The sequence below is a fragment of the Rhinopithecus roxellana genome, chromosome 8, assembly GCF_007565055.1.
Source record: "Rhinopithecus roxellana isolate Shanxi Qingling chromosome 8, ASM756505v1, whole genome shotgun sequence".
Lineage (NCBI taxonomy): Eukaryota > Metazoa > Chordata > Mammalia > Primates > Cercopithecidae > Rhinopithecus > Rhinopithecus roxellana.
This window is the reverse complement of record NC_044556.1, coordinates 60244243-60266971: the sequence shown is the minus strand read 5'-3', so window position 1 is coordinate 60266971 and position 22729 is coordinate 60244243.

Genomic DNA, 22729 nt, shown 5'->3' with positions numbered 1-22729 from the left:
TGGCTTACTATTCACTCTTCACGATAGGTGATATACTCATTTCTAAAGTCTAAATTTGATGTTGACAAATTGCCCTGCACAGGGAGTGTACGAATTTGCACTGTCACTAGTAATGTATGAGAGTGCCTCTTTGTCCTCATCCTCATCTATATGATATATTACCACACTTTTGAATCTTTGATAATCTGATAATTTTGTGTAGTTTTAAATTTTAATTTATTTTATTATGAGTAAGAGTGGGTATTTTTATTTATTTAAGGTGAATTTCAATTTCTTTTTTAACATTTTAATATTCTCTCAGTTTGTGTCCTGTGCTCATTCTTCTTTTTGGTTGATGATCTTTTGGATTTGTAAGAGTTATTTTTTAAAAAGTAAGTTGCATATTTTTTATAAGTTGTTATGGTTTGTGTGTAGTTTGACCCTCCCAAAGCTCATGTTGAAATTTAGTTGCCAACGTATGGTGCTGGGAGGTGGGGCATTTAGGTGGTTAGGTCATTAAGATGGGTTAATGTCTTTCTCACAATACTGGGTTAGTTCTTGCAAGATTGGATTAGTTTCCTTGAGAGTAGGTTGTTATAAAGTTAGGTTGCCCCTTGTGTTCTATCTCTTTTGCACAGGCTCCCAACAACGTGATGCCATCTGCCATGTTGTGATGCACGATGAGGTCCTCGCCAGATGCAGTCACCCAGTATAGAAACTTCTCAGCCTTCAGAACTGTGAGACAAACCTCTTTATTAAAATAGATTATCCAGTCCCAGGTACTCTTTTATAGCAACAGAAGATGACCTAAGACAGTTGTTATGTTTTCCTGTTATATCATCTGTCTTCTGATTTTCTTTATGATAGTTTGGTAAGGATAAACTGACTTAATTTTTTGTAGCTGAATTTATCAATGTGATTTTTGTAGTCTTTGTGTCACACACATAAAGGTCTTTCATATTCTGAAATTATAAACTGATTTCTTTCTCCATTACTTTTATGATTTTATATTTTTTACTGTTGAATCTTCAATTTTCTTGAATTTAGTTTCAGTGATAAAATGTGAATCCATTTTTGTCCAGATGGCTTCCCCACTGTCTAATCACCATTTATTGAATTATCCATCTTTTCCCTCACAGATATTTGACATATATTATATGATGCCACTGTTATTATATACTAATCCCTAAGTATTTCTGTCTATTTCTGGACTTCTAGTTTGCTACATTTATATGTCTGTCTGCTCAGGTGCCAGCACTGCCTCATTTTACTGTTAAACATTTTAGTCATTTAAAAATATCTGTTGTGCTATTCTTTTATCAAAAATACTCTTCTGAATTTTCCTTTTAAAGTTTTCCATATTAACTTTAAAACTAATTCCACAGAAAAATTCCTTGCTATTTTTATTGGAATCAAGTATTATTTATAGATTAATTTTGAGAGAATTTATTGTTTTATGATGTTAGATTTTCCTATTCAAAAATATGATATGCTTTTCTATTTATCTAAGACTTCCTTTCTCCACTGGTAGCATTTTAACATTTTCTTCATACAGATTTTATGTGTTTCTTGTTAAGTATATTCTTTACTACTTCTCTCTTAAAGAGACTTTTTTTTCTTAAAGAGACTACATACTACAGCAGTTGAAGTCATAGCCTATGGATTCAGACTCCCTACATTTAAATTATGGTTCTAAAACTTACTAGCTGTAGAAACATGAACAAGTTAATTAAATGCTTTGCCTCCATTTCTTCATTTGTACTACAAGCCCGTGAAAGCTCTCAGAAGAATACCTAGTGCATAATAAGCATTCATTATTAACTCATTGTTGCTGTTGTAGATGATTGTCTTTTTTCCATAAATCTTCCAACTTTTTATTGTTTACATAAATAGAAACTATTGGTATCTGGATATACTTATTTTGTATATAGTCAGCTTATTAAAACTCTCACTGTTTGGCAATCATTCTCCCAGCTGATTTTCTAAGTACTGTGTATAATCATATGTGTTTCAAATAATGATATTTTATTTCCTTCTTTCCAATTTTTGTATTCCAATTGTTTTCTCATTATTTACATTGGCTAGCATTTCCAGAAAGATATTTAAAACTTCAGAAGATAGAAATAACAACTATAATCTTTCTTCTCTTTGATTCTAAGACTGTAGTTTCTCCTAGTTACCTGCTTACAGTTTTGAGCAGACATTTTTCACATCCTTTGCTGGATTTTCTTCCTATAGATGTCCTTACATCTAGAAACTCCTGTTTCTAGATACTCCCTTTGTCCCTGACTTCTCACTGTACACATCATCCCAGGATAATTCTTCAATTAATACTCAAATTATAATGATTCACAAAATTGCATACCCGTTCTATATATATTTCCTACGACTGTTATGTCATATATTCACTTCCCATTGGGTTTTTCCACCAGAATGTCTCAGAAATACTTAATAGCAACATGTCCAAAATGGCAACATGTTCAAAATGGAGCTCATTTTTACTAACCCTCCTACACACACACACACACACACACACACACACACACACACTTTGCTTTATGGCAACCACATAAATATAGTAACTAGAGCTAAACACACAGGCTTTATCTCAATTCATTCCTTCTTGCTATACCCTAACCCCATTAAACACTAAGTCTTGTGGACTGTCTCTCAAGATCATTTCTTATTCTCTAGCTGAAGTTTCTTATTTCTTTTCACAGCAACTATCATCACAGTCTTATAACTGACTTCCCAGTGGGGTGACCAACTGTCCTGGTTTCCCTAGGATTGGCAGTTTTCCGAGGATGCATGGCTTTTTTTTTTTTACTAAAACCAGAAAAGTTTTAGGCAAAACAAAATGAGTTTATCACCCAGCATCCTGGCCTCCAGTATCACCCCCTTTTTGTAATTGAAAGTCAGAGGTATGTTATGGAACTTCCCTCAAAAAGTGCACAGGCATGCATGTTTTGCATTTAATTTCCAAAATTTAACTGATAATCTGAATCTATAGGTCAGTTGACCACAGGTTTAAAATATTTAAATTTGAGGTTTTAGGGCCAGGCGTGGTGACTCACACCTCTAATCCCAGCACTTTGGGAGGCCAAGGCAGGCACATCATGAGATCAAGAGATCGAGACCATCCTGGCTAACATGGTGAAACCCCGTCTCTACTAAAAATACAAAAAATTAGCCGGGTGTGGTGATGGGTGCCTGTAGTCCCAGCTACTCAGGAAGCTGAGGCAGGAGAATGGCGTGAACTCGGGAGGTGGAGCTTGCAGCGAGCCGAGATCGCGCCACTGCACTCCAGCCTGGGTGACAGAGCGAGACTCCGTCTCAAAAGAAAAAAAATAAAATAAAAAATTGAGTTTTTAAACAATCTTCCGTATGACTTTCAGAATGATCTATTTAAAACTACAAATTTGACAATGTTATTATTATTCTAAACATTCTCCCATGGCTCCCCATTGCCTATAGCATAAGCATTAAATTCTATAGAATACGTAAAATATTCTTTGTGATCCAAGACTTGCATTCATTTATCATTGTATCTCCGAGTATTTTCTCATACCTTCTCTCTTGTCACAGTGAATGAATGACAGTTTCCTGAAGGTGCCATAGTGCTCCTTTATATGGTATGCAATGCCTCTCTCACCATCGCCATATCTGCCTTAGAATACTCACTTTGTCTTAGAAAACTCATTCAAGGATCTTCTTTTCTCTGAGACATTGTCCTCCCGAATCATTCCAATTTGTCCTGCCTTTTTCTGTCCTATTGACTGGAGTTGGTGCACACTTTTAACACTTGCCACGTACTGAAATTACCTTTTACAGCCCTTTCTCTGCAAATACACCAAGATTGAGGAACAGAAGCAGTATAGTATCTTACCCTACTTTATATCCTTAACATTTAGCACAACGCCTGACACATTCTGGATTATCAATAAATGATTGTTAAATGAGTTAATGAATGAATGTGGCAGGAATACAAGAATCATCTTACTATTCTTGGATAGGTAATTAACTGATAATCTACACCTCACTGCTTAAAATTGTGTGTACTTTTAATAAAGATTGTGTGAATTAACAACATGTCACAATTACCAATTTTCTCATTAAAATATGGGTATGTGACAACTTATGTCTCTGTTATTAGCATTCTACATAGTAGGAATAAAAAATACAGTACTGAACTAAAATTGCTGCCTTTTACATTGCAGCTGAGCCTTCCCTAGAGGTCTCATTTGACACTGACTCAGAAAGCCAATCTAAAGCAGTTTACAAGAGAGACTAGGAAATATTACAGCAAGTAACAAGAATGTAATTTCCAGTACTAAAGAATTACATTATGCAGGCATATAAAAGTCATCTTTGTAATAATCAGCTGAGTTTCCTTTTTTGTTCAAAATTCAAGCCCTTAAAAAATTGATCACAGAGTGTTTTTAACATTTTGAAGTCTGCTTTTTGTGCCATCGTAAAGCAAAGTAAACATGTATAAGTGAAGGTACTTAATTGTGTATGTGCTTTTAATAAAAATTAGACTACCTTAATTAGGCCTATGATTTCCAGTGCATTTTAACACACAATTCATCAAACGCAAGTAAAACTGAATTTGCAACCAGAGAATTTTGCTGCGCTCAGAATGTCCTTTGTAGTTTCTTTCTGGTGAGTACTGGTACGCTACGTGATGAGCTCTCTACACTGTGTTGCTCTTTGTTGTTTGTCTACATCTCCAAAATTCTAACAAAATAAGTTAGAAAGTAAATTAGCTAATGAACAGTCTGGTTTTATTCCATGGTGAGACATGTAGCTTCAGGTGAGGGTTGGCAGTGCAGAGGATGAGGACTCGGATGTGCATAGGAGTCCCTGGAAAATAGTCACTGCCTATCAGAATGGGAAGCAAATGAGAAATTGGTGTTCTCAGGGAAGAGTTGAGAAGAAGTAAGCTATTAGATGTCAAATAGAAGTAGGCAAGATACAGATTAAGAAGCTCAATTAAGGTCACAGATTAAGATGCAAAAAGACGTTTGGGATCAAGGGTGCAAAGGTCTGACAGGTAAAAGGATAATTATGCCATAAGATTAAAATTATTATCTGGAATGTCAATGGACTAAAATTCAGTCTTTACTTTCTGCTGTACTCCACAAGTTCAAGAGTCATAGAGAAAGTGTACAAACTCCATTGTCTACTTAGCATTAAAGTCCTCTCTCCAATTGGGACAGGTTTCAAGCTGGCAGCCTGTAGTGGGAAAGAGGACATGGGTGGCTTTACCTCCTCCTCTTCCTGCTCACCTCCTTCTGTATTTGCTAGTTCTTTTCCTCTTTTCAATATTGTTGTAAGAGAAGGGAAATGAGGACCAGGAATAAGCTGATTTTTATCAAGCTGGATGGCTTCATGCTCTTTCTCTCTCTCTCTCTCTCTGTCTCTCTCTCTCTCTCACCGCCTCCCCCCCCACCCCACCGCCCACAACTGGGTAAAATGTAGACCAGGGAGATTATGGGTGGTTTTGTGGGCTATTGGGGGTTTTGTTCTTCTGCTCACCCAGGAAGATGTATCTCTACTCTAGGTTATCACCTGCAACCGTAAGTCCTACCTGATGATACATCTCTATCCTCTCTCTGTTGAATTTGGCTCACCTCACCTGTCAACCATTTGGTTCAGGAACTATGCAGGACCTCTCTCCCATGACACTGCCGTTTTCTACAGGAAAACACTTATGGCTTCCTGATAAATTCTGAGAAACAGACTGAATCTCATGCTACCATACCATTGTCCACCAACAGAACATTTGGCTGGTAGAAAACAGACTCCAATCTATGCTTAATTAAGCTCTCTCTTGCATAGATCAGACGACAGTTTTCTGTCTCTCAGTGGCAAGAAACATTTACCATGACTCTCTGAATATACCCATTGAAGTCTTTCTTTATATGTTTGGAGTAAAAGGTAGCATCCACCATGTTCCCTTCAACTGGGGAGTATGAGAACTGCGGCATGGTATCTGCTCGTTCCAAAGAGGTCTCCACTCATATTCTCCTTAAATCTTTTACCTCTCCCAAGTTTACCTTCTTGAATCTGTTGAGTGTTTCAGGAAAATGAAACAGGCTCTTGGGGTCATTTTCTTTGTAAATTTGTATGCAATGACAGAGGTGATCCATCTCACACTGGCTCTGGTGTACTGATAGTTATCAAAAAGAGTTACATTCTAAATTGCTACTTCTTTTTTTTTTTTTTTTTTTTTTTTTTTTTTTTTTGAGGCGGAGTCTCGCTCTGTCACCCGGACTGGAGTGCAGTGGCCAGATCTCAGCTCACTGCAAGCTCCGCCTCCCGGGTTTGCGCCATTCTCCCGCCTCAGCCTCCCGAGTAGCTGGGACTACAGGCGCCCGCCACCTCGCCCGGCTAGTTTTTGTATTTTTAGTAGAGACGGGGTTTCACTGTGTTAGCCAGGATGGTCTCGATCTCCTGACCTCGTGATCCGCCCGTCTCGGCCTCCCAAAGTGCTGGGATTACAGGCTTGAGCCACCGCGCCCGGCCTTTTTTTTTTTATACTTTAAGTTCTAGGGTACATGTGCATAACGTGCAGGTTTGTTACATATGTATATTTGTGCCATGTTGGTGTGCTGCACCCATCAACTCGTCAGCACCCATCAATTCATCATTTATATCATGTATAACTCCCAATGCAATCCCTCCCCCCTCCCCCCTCCCCCCTCCCCCCTCCCCATGATAGGCCCCAGTGTGTGATGTTCCCCTTCCCGAGTCCAAGTGATCTCATTGTTCAGTTCCCACCTATGAGTGAGAACATGCAGTGTTTGGTTTTCTGTTCTTGTGATAGTTTGCTAAGAATGATGGTTTCCAGCTGCATCCATGTCCCTACAAAGGACGCAAACTCATCCTTTTTTATGGCTGCATAGTATTCCATGGTGTGTATGTGCCACATTTTCTTAATCCAGTCTGTCACAGATGGACATTTGGGTTGATTCCAAGTCTTTGCTATTGTGAATAGTGCTGCAATAAACATACGTGTGCATGTGTCTTTGTAGTAGAATAATTTATAATCCTTTGGGTATATACCCAGTAGTGGGATGGCTGGGTCATATGGTACATCTAGTTCTAGATCCTTGAGGACTAAATTGCTACTTCTTATCATTCTGTGGCCAGCAGTTCTAAACCCCAACTACAAGTTAGAATCATCAGCAAAGCTTTTTAAAAGTGTGAATGCCTGCTACTCCTTTTCTCAGGCTGAAATTCTGATTTAATTGATCTAGTTGAATATTTGTATTATTTTAAAAGCTCAAATGATGATTTTAATGTGCAACAAGGGCGGAGAAGAACTAATACAAACAAATGGTGACTTACTGCTTCAACCAACATCTTTGGATGGAATAGTCTGTACTAACATTTTCTCTGTGTTTATAGACACAGCCCTAATCACTCTAAAAACTATTCCTAATAATAAATTAGTTTAAAGAAACGTATCCCGAGTTCTCTTAAGAACTCATTATGACTATTTATAGAAGGATTCATTTCTGTGCCAAATTTAAACTCATTTGGTTGATATATTTTAAACCGTCTTCATTCAAACAAAGTGGAAATCATGCTCATCAATTGTATTTATATATACCCATAAGTGTTCCCAAGTATGAATATTTCTTCTCTGTTGAATAGCTAATGCATGTAAATTTTGTTTTGATTCCTATCCTCTTACAGCTTTACAGAAAATAAACTAGGAAGAGAGGAAAAGCTGAAGAAAATAAACAGTTAATCATTTCTCTTTGGGGAAAAAAAGACAAGCCCATCTAAAGAAAAGAATAACGCATGAAATAATTGAAAAAAAAAAAAAAAAAAAGCACATTTCTATCAATTCTGTCACGTTTAAGATGAATTTTCCAAAGAGAGTAAGATGGTCTCCTGACATTCTTATTCCAGGAAGTCTTTCAGATTTTCCACAAAGTCTTTCCTACACTTAAAATTAAATGTTTCCCATGTACAGAGCCGAGACTGATTGTCTAGTATTATCCCACCTTAAGTGCCAAGTGCCTTTAGTGTCCAATTTTAACTTTAAAGGGAAATAAAATCCATTGATTATTTTTCCCAGCAGGACTGATAACTCTCAAACATCATTAAAATTGAAAAAATAAGTTTAAAAAGCCTGTTTCTCTGCTCCCTGAGGCTAAAAACTTCAAAATTTTATCCCCAAAGTTCTGCTTTAGGGATTCATTCTACAGATATTATCAAGCATATAAACAAGCTTATGTGTGTTGTATGTGTGTATGTGTGTGCATATACACTAATTTATTAAAACATTGTCAAAATAACAAAGAATGTGAAACAGACTAAATATCAATGAGAAAATAGTTAAATGAGTGATAGTAAAGCTATTAAACACAATGACATTAATCTATGTAGACTGATAAGGAAAAATTTGTAAGACACATTGTTAAGTTTAGAAGGAACAAAGCATATTCAATATATTTATGTCTCAGTGTGTAGGTCAAAAATATATAAGGAGTATACAAATATGTTTCTATGCAGATGTAAAATTTCAGAAAGAATATGCAAATATCATGAACAATGGCTCCCTTAAGGAAAGCATCTGTTCTATGATCTGGGAAGGATACTTACTTTTCACTATATAGCTTTTCGAACTGTTTGAATTTTTTATCATGTGCATGATACAACTCTCAATTTTTTTAAAAAAGCTACTCTATTACAAGTACTAGTAGCAAATGGTTTTAAAGCACCCTTAATACCTTATTTTCCTCCAGAACTAATTTACCTTGCATAGCGCATAGCTCAAACTTTGTATCCTTTTACCAACACCTCACCATTTCCCCCTCCCCTTAACTCCTGACAACCACCATTATACTCTGTGCTTCCATGTGTTTGACTATTTTAGATTCCACATCTAAAATGAAATGACGCAGCATTTTATTTTCTATGTCTGGCTTATCTTGCTTAAGATCATGTCTTCCAGATTCATTAATGTTGTCAGAAATAGCAAGATTTCCTTGTTATGGTTGAATGGTATTCCATTGTATATACACCCCATTTTCTTTATCCATTCATCCATCAATCCATCGATGAATACTTAGGTTGTTTCTTTGTCTTGGCTATTGTGAATAATGCTACAGTTAACATGGAGGACAGATATCTCTTTGGCATACCAATTTCAAATCCTTTGAATGCATACAGAAGTGGGATTGATGAATCAAATAGTAATTCTATCTTTAATTTTTTAAGAAATCATCATGCTGGTTTCCACAGTGGCTGCACCAATTTAAGTTTTTGCCAACAATGTACAGGGTTCCCTTGTGTCCGCTCACTCATCAATACTTGTGTCCTTTGTTTCTTTGATAATAGTCATCTTAACAGGAGAAAAACAATATCTCATTGTGGTTTTGATTTGCATTTCCCTAATGATTAGTGACGTTGAGCACCTTTTCGTATACCTGTTGCTTATTTGTATGTCTTCTTTGGATAAATGTCTATTTAGCCCCCTTGGCCATTTTAAATCAGGTAATTTGATTTTTTGCTATTGAGTTATAGGAGTTATATATTTTGGATATTAATCCTTTATCAGATATGTGGTCTGCAGATATTTTCTCCCTTTGCATATATTGACTTTATATTTTGTTGTGTGAAAAATTTTAATTTGAAGTAATTCCACTTGTATATTTTTTGCTTTTGTTGTCTGTGTTTCTGGGCTCGTGGCCAAGAAAACATTGTCTAGGTCAAAGTCTGGAAGCTTTCCCCCTATATTTTCTTCTAAGGGTATTATTACTTCAGTTTTAAGTTTTAAATTCATTTTGCATTGACTTTTGTATATGGCATGAGATAATTTTTAATTTATTATTTTGCATGAACATCACTTATTGAGGATACCATCTTTTCACCATTATATAGTTTTGGCACCCTTATTGAGGACCAGCCAAACATATATTCATGGATTTATCTTGGAGACATTTTGTTCCATTGACCTCTGTGTATATTTTTATTCCAGTGCCATACTCTTGTGCTTGTTATAGCTTTGTAATGTGTTTTAAAATCAGGGAAAATGATGCCTTCAGTTTTATTCTTTTTTTTTCCAAATTGCTTTCCCTGTCCGGGTTCATTTTGTGGCTCCAAATGAATTTTAGGATTGTTTTACTTCTGTAAAAAATATCATTTGGATTTTGATAGGAATTACATTGACTGCAAATTGCTTTGAGAAATAAGGACATTTTAATAATCTTAATTTTGTCTAATCTATGAACACAAAATGTCTTTCTAATTTTTTGTGTCTTTTTACATTTCTTTTACCAATATTTTGTAATTTTCAGCATGTAAGTCTTTCATATCTTTGGTCAAATATATTTCTAAGTATTTTTTTCTTTGTGATGTTATCATAAATAAAATTGCCTTCTTAATTTCCCTTTTGTTATTAGTGTAAACATTTAGTGACTTTAAGGCAGGTTTATCTCCATGTTCATACATTGTATCTACACATGTATTCAAAAATGTTCAGTAAATATTTCCTGAGTGCTATTCAGTTATTGTTAACTGAATAACCACTAATTTCTATTGCTTTCACAGCAACCTCTGGAAAAAAAAGTGTCCCCCAAAATCCATCCATTTTAACTCATTTACTCATTCTTCATTCATTCACTCACCCAATAAGTTCAATTTAATAGATACCTATCTTGTACCACATAAACCTGTATAAGAAGGTTGGCACGTACTTTTTCTATAACATAACACAATAGTCACAATACAGAAAATGCTAAGATGTCCATCAAGCCAATCTGACACGATGTCAGAAAGGATAGGCCAGGAGACAGTGTTCCTATGGGCCTCACATCATTGCAACTGTGTTCTTTCTTGGAAAAGTAAAAGAATGAGTTCATTCATTTATTAACTTATTTATTAAAGATTTATTATTTTAACTCTCTGCAAGCACCATTCTATGGGCTTTCTCAGAATTTAAAGTTATGCAAGACACAGTCCCTATCACTGGGAATTTAGAGCCCAGATCTATTTGTCTGACATTTTTTAGCATTTTAGAATTTATAAAATGTTTTCATTAATTACCTCATTTGGTTCTCAGAAGAAATCTGTGAAGTGGATATAACAGATATTGTTTTTCTTAAGTTACAAACAAGAAGTCAAGATTTTTGAGAGTAAGTGCCTTGCTCAAAGTGGCTGAGCGAAAAGCAGAAACCAGTGTGCCTTTTGCTACACACACCATATTCTTTCTCAGCCACCCCTGCATTTTAGTGTAAAAGTAATAGTGAGGTAGAAGGTGGGATCAACTCCAAGATGAGACTTGGACACTGAACCAGTTTAAGGACTAGCTAAAACAGTTTACTATTGCTGTGGCAACAACCAGAAGTTACTGCCCTTTTCCATGGCAACAACTGGGAAACCTGGAAGATACTACCATTTTCCTGTAAATCTCTGCATAAACCATCCCGTAATTTGCATATAATTAAAAGTAGGTATAAATATAACTGTAAAACTGCCTCTGAGCTGCTACTCTGGGCATACTGCCTATGGGCTATCCTTGCTCTACAAGGAGCTGTATCTCTCTTGCTGCTGCATGCTGTGACTTCACTCAAAGTTGCTATTTAACATCACAAGCTTGTTCTTGAATTCTTTCCTAGGTGAAGCCAAAAGCCCTCCCAGGCTAAGCCCCAATTTTAGGTCTCATCTAGCCTGAATCAATTGGACCTGCAGTTGGCTGGTTAATTGAAAGAGCCTGATAAGGAGAGAATCAAGAAAGTAATGCATGCATACCCTCCACTGCTTATTTGAATTTAATAAATGTACATTTATTTGCCCACCTTTTAAAAAATAGACCCATGGCTTGTGTATGTGTGTGTGTGTGTGTGTGTGTGTGTGTGTATGTGTGTGCCTGATTAAAGCTCACATAGTCTTAAAGATGCATATGTTGAAATTCTAACTTCCAATATGTCAGAACGTGACTATATTTGAAAACAGGGTCTATAAAGAAATAATTTAGATAAAATGAGATCATGAAGACTAGCCCTTGTCCAATATGATTGATGTCCTTATAAGAAGAAATCTGGGCACAAGTAGTTACAGAGAAACGACCATGTGAAGACACAGGGAGAAGATAACCATCTAAGCCAAAGAAAGAGGCCCTCAGAAGAAAGCCATCCTGCCAACACCTTGATTTTGTACTTTTAGCTTCCAGGACCATGAGAAAATAAATGTCTATTGTTTAGGCCACTCAGTTTGTGGTGCATTGTTACAGCAGCCCTAGCAAACAAATATAGGGCACAGCTCACAGATGGTCTAGACCCGTCTGGCACTTGTGCTAGTCTGACTCCAAAGCCTGTGTTCTTCTTACCTTAGTCTTCAAAGAGCTTTAACTGAGCCTCTCTCTACTCTCTACCCAAGAGAACAGTGACTATTGGCTGAATCATCATGGCCTCCATTCTCTAATTAAGGGATGTGTAAGTGCCAGGAGTTTTCCATTCAGTAGAGGAACCGCTACTCTATAATGATTATGATCTTTTAATTTATGATGACAATGATTAGGGCAGAGAGAAAGTTTTTTAAGTGCTATACTATATTAGGGGAGTAAAAAGGGAATTGCATGACAGTGTTTCAAAGCTTCTGAACTCTAGCTTCCATAGATGACTGAGGCTTTACTCAAAAGCTAAGAATGGTATTTTTGGATTGCTTTACTGAGAAACAGACAGAGAGAGAATGCTATTTGATACAGAAAAAGCTCTGCAATGAACTAAAGGAAGAAAGGAACTCGCTAAGTTAGATATTAACTTAAACCACATCAATTTGGCTAAGTTTGAGATTCTTCTACTGTGCAATGCATGTCATATTTCTTATATAGACACAGGATTTTTGCATTCTTTTATCATGATGTCATGATTTTGCCTAACTGTGGAAGTTGCTAAGCCAATACTAAAAACAGCACAAATCAACTTGTTCTATTTGTTCTAAGACTTTCCCTTTGTAATATATGAATTTCCTATAACCTAGAATTTATAAAGTGAACCAAAAGTCACCTCCATACTTTTCCCATTTTCAGAACCCTATTCTACTAGAATAATTCTTTTATAATAGTTATTTAGGATTTATCAGGTAAATTGTGTTATGTAGATATCTATGAAAAATGTTTTTACTTGGCTTGGGTGAACATCTATTTTCTCACTTATTAAAGAATGCAATGTTAGTCGGGCATGGTGACTCACGCCTGTAATCCCAGAATTTTGGGAGGCCGAGGCAGGTGGATCACGAGGTCAGGAGATCGAGACCATCCTGGCTAACACGGTGAAACCCCGTCTCTACAAAAAATACAAAAAAATTAGCCGGGCGTGGTGGCAGGTGCCTGTAGTCCCAGCTACTCAGGAGGGTGAGGCAGGAGAATGGCATGAACCCGGGAGGCAGAGCTTGTAGTGAGCCAAGATCACGCCACTGCACTCCAGCCTGGGCGACACACCAAGACTCCACCTCAAAAAAAAAAAAAAACAATGTTAAAGGAAATTATACTGACATCATATCTTATCAATTTCTTAACTTGATAGTGTTCTTGTCCTGTGAAGAATTCATATATTTTATCTTTATTTATCAATAATAAATTTAAAGTTTTAAGTATCTTTTTTAAAAAGGGTATCTGAGAATGTTGCTAAATATCTTTCTTTTCCTTCTTTTCCATGCTCAATACCTGGTCCAGGATCTTATCACCTCTTTCTAGATTATTGCTATAGTTCTGCAAGCTGTTCCTTTGCCTTGAGTAGCTTTCCCAGTCCAATTCATCCTACACATTGTTGCCAGATTCATGATTCTAAGCCAGATCTTTGTGTTAACTTCCCCATGCAAAAAGCTCCCATAGTTTCCCATTAACTAGCTGCAAGATAAAGTGTACATTACTAAGTTATCCATAATCTGACACCACTGAACTTTTCAAACTTTCTAGCCTTAACTACTAACACCCCCATTCTGAGCCAGCCAAACTGGTTTCCTGGACTCCTACAGAACTAACTCTGTATAATATTTCTTCTTATAATTAGTGCAAACATAGTTTTTAGCCATCAGTTGTCATCCAAGTGCTTTAGCTAGATGCCCAAGCATCTTAAATGTCCCTTGTTAAGTAATATTGTCAGTTTCTTGAAGGCAGAGTCAATGCTGTTTGCTTCATTGTATACCTCACAAAGATTAATGTACATAATTTTCTAGTGCTTTCAAGAGATATTTTTACATCCCCTGCAGAGGATACAAAGGTGAATAAGACATGGTTTCTGCCCTAAGAGTTCACTTCTAGAAGGGAGATAAATAAAAAGATAAATGTAATGTAATATGAAAGTTCTAGTCTAGAGGTATAAATAAAGGTTAGTGAAAGCAAAAGTTTGTGTATGGAGGCAGTGTTGGGAGTGGTGAGGAAGTTCTCATATGACAGAAAGTTACTGAATCGTATTTGAATAGACTTTAAAGGAGAAATATAATTTTTCTAGCCAGAAAGGAAGATTTGAAATCAGAATTATACTGTTCTCACTTTTATACATCTGTGCATCTTAGGAAATACTCACTGGGAAAAGTTTGAGAGGTTTATTATTTGCTCCTACCAGAAACCTTCAGATTCTTCTGTTATAAAAGAATGTTTCTGTCAGTTTCTCAAGTCAGGCCACTTCTACCTCGACTTAGTTGGTGGAACTTGAGAAATGTACATAGCTTAAGGTTAGCATTCTGATTTCTTTGGGCTAATTTCTTTTTCAATCCATGGCCAAAAGCAGGTGGTCACTTCTCAAACCACCTCCCTGAGCCTTTCTGTGGAGATCTTCCAGAACTTTCCAACCAGAAGCCTTACGCAAGGAGCTCAGTTCTAGTTCCTCACAGAGCGTATGTTATGCATGCTCAACCTAGTCCCTACCTGAAGGTGGACATAAAACCCCAGTCCAGTTTTATAAACCACTGAGGGTCATTCAACTTTAATTCCCACTGAATTTCCCTGATTTTGAGTTTCTTTGTTTCTACATGTGTGAAATTTTTCTTTCTAGTTATACACACACACACACACACGTACACACACACACATACATATACATATAATTTGTGGTTATATTTAATCTACATTTTTGTGTGAGTGAAATAAAAAAAGACTCCTGTGTTAGTTCAGCCTACCATATTGGTTGGAAATCTTAAGATTTCTTTTAGGCTATGTCTTAGGATTATTGTCTAGGACTAACACATTGGGTCAAACGGCAATAACATTTTAGTAATATAGGATGCTGCTGTAAATTCCAGAAGGAGATATATGACCAGAAATATAATAGGACCATCTTTTCAATAGAATATTTTGTTCTGCAGCCTTATCCACAAACAGGTAAACATCTTGACCATGACTTGGAAGAAGTCATCTACTATACATATTTTTCTCTCCAGGAGCAAGTCCTCATAACTTTCTTGGTTGTCCTAGTAGTATTTTCTCAACATATGAGGCCTATAGAGACTTCTTTATAAAAAGATGACATACTGTCTGATGTCATGCAGCTTTTACCCTAATTCAAATGTCAGTAAGCTTTTTCTGTAAAGCTCCAGATAGTAAATATTTTTGGCTTTGTAAGCCATATGATCTATAACAACTTCTCAATTCTGCTTCTTAATTATAGCATGAAAACAACCACAGATTATAAATAAATAAATAAATGTGGCTATGTTCCAATAAAATATCATATAGAAATATAGATGTCAAAGTGGATTTGGAAGATGGGCCATAGTTTGCCAACTCTGCTGTAATTGAAGAAACAAGGTGTATGTAGCGATCAGTGTTCTCCAGAGCAACGGAAGATCTGTATCTATAGCCACAGCCATAGCTGTCTATTGAAAGGGAGGCAGGAAGCAGAGAAAGCAAGAGAGAGAGAAAGAGAGAGAGAGAGGTTTATTTTTAGAAATTGGCTCACACAATTCTGGGGACTTGTAAGTATGGGCTGGCTGACAAGCTGGAAATTCAGGTAACAGTTGTTGTTTTCATCTTGAGTCCAAAATCCATACAGCAAACCACCAGGCTGGAAACTCAGGCAGCAGTTGATGCTGCAGTCTTCAGGCAGAATTTTTTCTTCCCTGGGAAATCTCAGATTTTGCTTTTAAGACCTTCAGTGAATTAGATGAGGCCCACTCCTGCTACAGAGTGTAATCTGCTTTGCTTAAAGTCAGCTGATTGTAGATGTTATCCACATCTAAAAAATACCTTCACAGAAACATATAGACTATTGTTTGTCCAAACAACTGGGTACCATAGCCTGGCCAACTTTTCAGTGATAACCACTACAATACATACAGTAAAATAAGTATAGACAAAGAAATAACATAATTAGGTATCACAAACTGTTATCGAATTAAGTGCTAAACCACTGTATAAAGAGTAATGTGACTGAGAAGGGTGATGAAATAAAGTGTTTTAATTAAAAAATAATATACTTTAATCATAAAATAAAACAGCAGATTATAACATTTAATATGTGTCAAGCAGTGTTCTAAACATCTGTCATATATTGTCTCATTCACTTCTCATAAAAACCTGATTGTGTAAGTCCTTCTCTTCTTCTCACCTTGCAAATCATATTGAGACAGGGTTTACACATCACCGTAACTGACCAAGTAATTGTAGTTTAACAACACTTTCTGGCTTGTGATACTCTATCAAACAGTTTCCTTAAAAAGAATCTGCTTGATAGAACCCTCCCCTAGTCCCCCAAACCCCCGACAGGCCCCGGTGTGTGATGTTTCCCTCCCTATGTCCATGTGTTCTCATTGTTCAACTCCCACTTATGAGTGAGAACATGCAGTGTTTGGTTTTCTGTTCTTGTGATAGTTTGCTGAGAATGACAGTTAACTAGCATGAGTTGGTATTTCATTGTTTTGATTTGCATTTCTCTGATGACCAGTGATGATGAGCTTTTTTCCCATATATTTGTTGGTCACTTAAATGTCTTCTTTTGAGAAGTATCTGTTCATATCATTCACCCAATTTTTGATGGGGTTGTTTCTTTCTTATAAATTTCTTTAAGTTCCTTGTAGATCCTAGATATTAGACCTTTGTCACACGGATAGATGGAAAAAATTTCTCCATTCTGTAGGTTGCCTATTCACACTGATGATAGTTTCTTTTGCTGAGCAGAAGCTCTTTATTTTAATTAGATCCCATTTGTCAATTTTGGCTTTTGTTGCAATTGCTTTTGGTGTTTTAGCCATAAAGTCCTTGCCCATGCCCATGTCCTGAATGGTATTGCCTAGGTTTTCTTCTAGGATTTTTATATTTTTAGGTTTTACATTGAAGTCTTTAATCCATCTTGAGTTAATTTTTGTGTAAGGTGTAAGGAAGGGATCCAGTTTGTTTTCTGCGTATGGCTAGCCAGTTCTCCCAGCACCATTTATTAAATAGGGAATCCTTTCCCCATTGCTTGTTTTTGTCAGGTTTGTCAAAGATCAGATGGTTGTAGATGTGTGGTGTTATTTCTGAGGTCTCTGTTTTGTTCCATTGGTTTATGTATCTGTTTTGGTACCAGTACCATGCTGTCTTGGTTACTGTAGCCTTGTAGTATAGTTTGAAGTCAGGCAGCATGATGTCTCCAGGTTTGTTATTTTTGGTTAGGATTGTCTTGGCTATCCCGGCTCTTTTTCAGTTCCATATAAAATGTACAGTAGTATTTTCTAGTTCTGTGAAGAAAGTCAATGGTAGCTTGATGGGGATAGCATTGAATCTACAAGTTACTTTGGGCAGTATGGCCATTTTCATGATAGTGATTCTTCCTATTCATGAGCATGGAATGTTCTTCCATTTGTTTGTGTCCTCTCTTTTTTTCATACTTTAAGCTCTGTGATACATGTGCACAACTTGCAGATTTGTTACATAGGTATACATGTGCCATGTTGGTTTGCTGCACCCATCAATTCATCATTTACATTAGGTATTTCTCCTAATTCTATCCCTGCCCCAGCCCCCACCACCCCTAACAGGCCCTGGTGTGTGATGTTCCCCTCCCTGCATCCATGTGTTCTCATTGTTCAACTACCACTTATGAGTGAGAACATGCGGTCTTTGGTTTTCTTTTCTTATGTTACTTTGCTGAGAATGATGGTTTCCAGTTTCATCCATGTCCCTGCAAAGGACATGAACTCTTTGTTTTCTATGGCTGCATAGTATTCCATGGTGTATATATGCCACATTTTCTTTATCCAGTCTATCATTGATGGGCCTTTGTGTTGGTTCTAAGTCTTTGCTATTGTGAATAGTGCTGCAATAAACATACGTGTGCATGTGTCTTCATACTAGAATGATTTATAATCCTTTGGATATATACCCAGTGATAGGATTGCTGAGTCAAATGGTATTTCTAGTTCTAGATCCTTGAGGAATCGCTACACTGTCTTCTACAATGGTAGAACTAATTTACATGCCCCTCAAGAGTGTAAAAGCATCCCTATTTCTCCATGTCCTCTCCGGCATCTGTTGTTTCCTGACTTTTTAATGATCACCATTCTAACTGGCGTGAGATAGTATCTCATTGTGGTTTTGATTTGCATTTCTCTAACAACCAGTGATGATGAGTTTTTTCATAAGTTTGTTGGTGCATAAATACCTTCTTTTAAGAAGCATTTGTTCATATCCTTTGCCCACTTTTTGATGGGGTTGTTTGTTTTTTCTTGTAAATTTGTTTAAGTTCCTTGCAGATTCTGGATACTAGCCCTTTGTCAGATGGATAGATTGTAAAATTTTTCTCCCATTCTGTAGGTTGCCTGTTCACTCTGCTGGTAGTTTCTTTTGCTGTGCAGAAAGTCTTTAGTTTATTAGATCCAATTTGTCAATTTTGGCTTTCGCTGCCATTGCTTTTTGTGTTTTAGTGATGATGTCTTTGCCCATGCCTATGTCCTGGAAGGTATTGCCTAGGTTTGCTTCTAGGGTTTTATGGTTTTAGGTCTTACATTTAATTCTTTAATCCATCTTGAGTTAATTTTTGTGTAAGGTGTAAGGAAGGGATTCAGTTTCAGCTTTCTGCATATGGCTAGCCAGTTTTCCCAGCACCATTTATTAAATAGGGAATCTTTTCTCCATTTCTTATTTTTGTCAGGTTTGTCAAAGATCAGATGGTTGTAGATGTGTGGCATTATTTTTGAGGCCTCTGTTCTGTTCTGTTGGTCTACATATCTGTTTTGGTACCAGTACCAAGCTGTTTTGGTTACTGTAGCCTTGTAGTATAGTTTGAAGACAGGTAGTGTGATGCCTCCAGGTTTGTTCTTTTTGCTTAGAATTGTCTTGGCAATGCAGGCTCTTTTTTGGTTCCATATGAACTTTAAAGTAGTTGTTTCCAATTTTGTGAAGAAAGTCAATGGTAGCTTGACGGGAATAGCACTGAATCTATAAATTACTTTGGGCAGTATGGCCATTTTCACAATATTGATTCTTTCTATCCATGAGCATGGTATGTTCTTCCATTTGTTTGTGTCCTCTTTTATTTCATTGAGCAGTGGTTTGTAGTTCTCCTTGAAGAGGTCTATCACATCCCTTGTAAGTTGGATTCGTAGGTATTTTATTCTCTTTGTAGCAACTGTGAATGGGAGTTCACTCATGATTTGGTTCTCTGTTTGTCTGTTATTGGTGCATAGGAATGGTTGTGATTTTTGAACATTGATATTGTATCCTGAGACTGCTGAAGTTGCTTATCAGCTGAAGGAGATTTTGGGCTGAGATGCTGGGGTTTTCTAAATATACAATCATGTCATCTGCAAACAGAGACAGTTTGACTTCCTCTTTTCCTAATTGAATCCCCTTTATTTCTTTCTTTTGCCTGATTGCCCTGGCCAGAACTTCCAATACTATGTTGAATAAGAGTGGTGAGAGAGGGGATCCTTGTCTTGTGCCAGCTTTCAAAGGGAATGCTTCCAGTTTTTGCCCATTCAGTATGATATTGGCTATGGGTTTGTCATAAATAGATCCTATTATTTTGAGATATGTTCCATCAATACCTATTTTTTGAGTGTTTTTTTTAGCATGAAGTGGTGTTGAATTTTATCAAAGGCCTTTTTTGCATCTACTGAGATAATCATCTGGCTTCTGTCATTGGTTCTGTTCATGTGCTGTATGACGTTTATTGATTTGTGTATGTTGAACCAATTTTGCATCCCAGGGATGAAGCCGACTTGATTTTGGTGGATAAACCTTTATTTTTTTTTTCTTTTGAGACGGATTCTCACTCTGTTGCTCAGGCTGGAGTGCAGTGACGTGATCTTGATCTCGGCTCACTGCAAGCTCCGCTTCTTGGGTTCATACCATTCTCCTGCCTCAGCCTCCCAAGTACCTCCCAAGTAGCTGGGACTACCGGCGCCTGCCACAACTCCTGGCTAATTTTTTGTGTTTTTTGTAGAGATGGGATTTCACTGTGTTAGCCAGGATGGTCTTGATCTCCTGACCTTGATCTCCTGGGATGCCAAGCCAGGATGGTCTCGATCTCCCGACCTCGTGATCTGCCCGCCTTGGCCTCCCAAAGTGCTGGGATTACAGGCATGAGCCACCATGCCTGGCCTGTGGTGGATAAACTTTTTGATGTGCTGCTGGATTCAGTTTGCCAGTATTTTATTGAGGATTTTTGCATCGATTTTCATCAGAAATATTGGCCTAAAATTTTATTTTTTTGTTGTGTCTCTGCCAGATTTTGGTATCACGATAATGCTGGCCTCATAAAATGAGTTAGGGAGGATTCCCTCTCTTTCTATTGATTGAAATAGTTTCAGAAGGAATGGTACCAGTTCCTCTTTGTACCTCTGGTAGAATTCAGCTGTGAATCCATCTGGTCCTGGACTTTTCTTGGTTGGTAGGCTATTAATTATTGCCTTAATTTCAGAACCTGTTATTAGTCTATTCAGAGATTCAACTTCTTCCTGGTTTAGCCTTGGGAGAGTGTGTGTGTCCAGGAATTTATCCATTTCTTCTAGATTTTCTAGTTTATTTGCCTAGAGGTGTTTATAGTATTCTCTGATGGTAGTTTGTATTTCTGTGGGATCGGTGGTGATATCCCCTTTATCATTTTTTATTGCATCTATTTGATTCTTCTCTCTTTTCTTCTTTATTAGTCTGTCTAGGGTTCCATCTATTTTTTTTTATCTTTTCAAAAAACCAGCTCCTGGATTCATTGATTTTCTGAAGGGTTTTTTTGTGTCTCTGTCTCCTTTGGTTTTGCTCTGATCTTAGTTATTTCTTGTCTTCTGCTGCCTTTTGAATTTGTTTGCTCTTGCTTCTCTAGTTCTTTTAATTGTGATGTTAAGGTGTTGATTTTAGATCTCTCCTACTTTATCTTATGGGCACTTAGTGCTGTAAATTTCCCTCTACTCACTGCTTTAAATGTGTCCCACAGATTCTGGTATGTTGTGCCTTTGTTCTCATTTGTTTCAAAAAACATCTTTATTTCTGCTTTCATTTCATTATTTACCCAGTAGTCATTCAGGAGCAAGTCGTTCAGTTTCCACGTAGTTGTGCAGTTTTGAGTGAGTTTCTTAATCTTGAGTTCTAATTTGATTGCATTGTGGTCTGAGAGACAGTTTATTGTGATTTCTGTTATTTTACATTTGCTGAGGATTATTTTACTTCCAATTTTGTGGTCAATTTTAGAGTAAGTGCAACGTGGTGCTGAGAAGAATGTATATTCTGTTGATTTGGAGTGGAGAGTTTTGTAGATGTCTATTAGGTCTGCTTGGTCCAGAACTGCGTTCAAGTCCTGGATATCATTGTTAATTTTCTGTCTCATCGATCCTTCTAATATTTGTGTCCTCTCTTATTTCCTTGAGCAGTGGTTTGTAGTTCTCCTTGAAGAGGTCCTTCCATTCCTTGTAAGTTGTATTCTTAGGTATTTTATTCTCTTTGTAGCAATTGTGAATGGGAGTTCACTCAAGATTTGGCTCTCTGCTTGTCTATTATTGGTGTATAGGAATGCTTGTGATTTTTGCACACTGACATCATAGCCTGAGACTTTGCTGAAGTTGTTTACCAGCTTAAGGAGTTTTTGGGCTAAGACGATGGGGTTTTCTTTTTCTTTTTTTTTTTTTCTTTTTTTGGAACTTACATCAGCATTTATTGAGTTGTTACTGTATGTGCCAGGCATTTCCAGATATAAATTCTTACTTAATCATTTTTTTTTTATTTTTAAATTTAAAAAAAAAATTTTTTTTATTATACTTTAAGTTCTAAGTTCTAGGGTACATGTGCATAACGTGCAGGTTTGTTACATATGTATACTTGTGCCATGTTGGTGTGCTGCACCCATCAACTCATCAGCACCCATCAATTCATCATTTATATCAGGTATAACTCCCAATGCAATCCCTCTCCCCTCCCCCCTCCCCATGATAGGCCCCAGTGTGTGATGTTCCCCTTCCCGAGTCCAAGTGATCTCATTGCTCAGTTCCCACCTATGAGTGAGAACATGCGCTGTTTGGTTTTCTCTTCTTGTGATAGTTTGCTAAGAATGATGGTTTCCAGCTGCATCCATGTCCCTACGAAGGACGCAAACTCATCCTTTTTTATGGCTGCATAATATTCCATGGTGTATATGTGCCACATTTTCTTAATCCAGTCTGTCACAGATGGACATTTGGGTTCTAAATATACAATCATGCCATCTGCAAACAGAGACAATTTGAATTCCTCTCTTCCTATTTGAATATGCTTTGTTTCTTTCTCTTGCCTGATTGCCCTGGCCAGAACTTCCAATACTATGTTAAATAGGAGTGGTGAGAGAGGGCA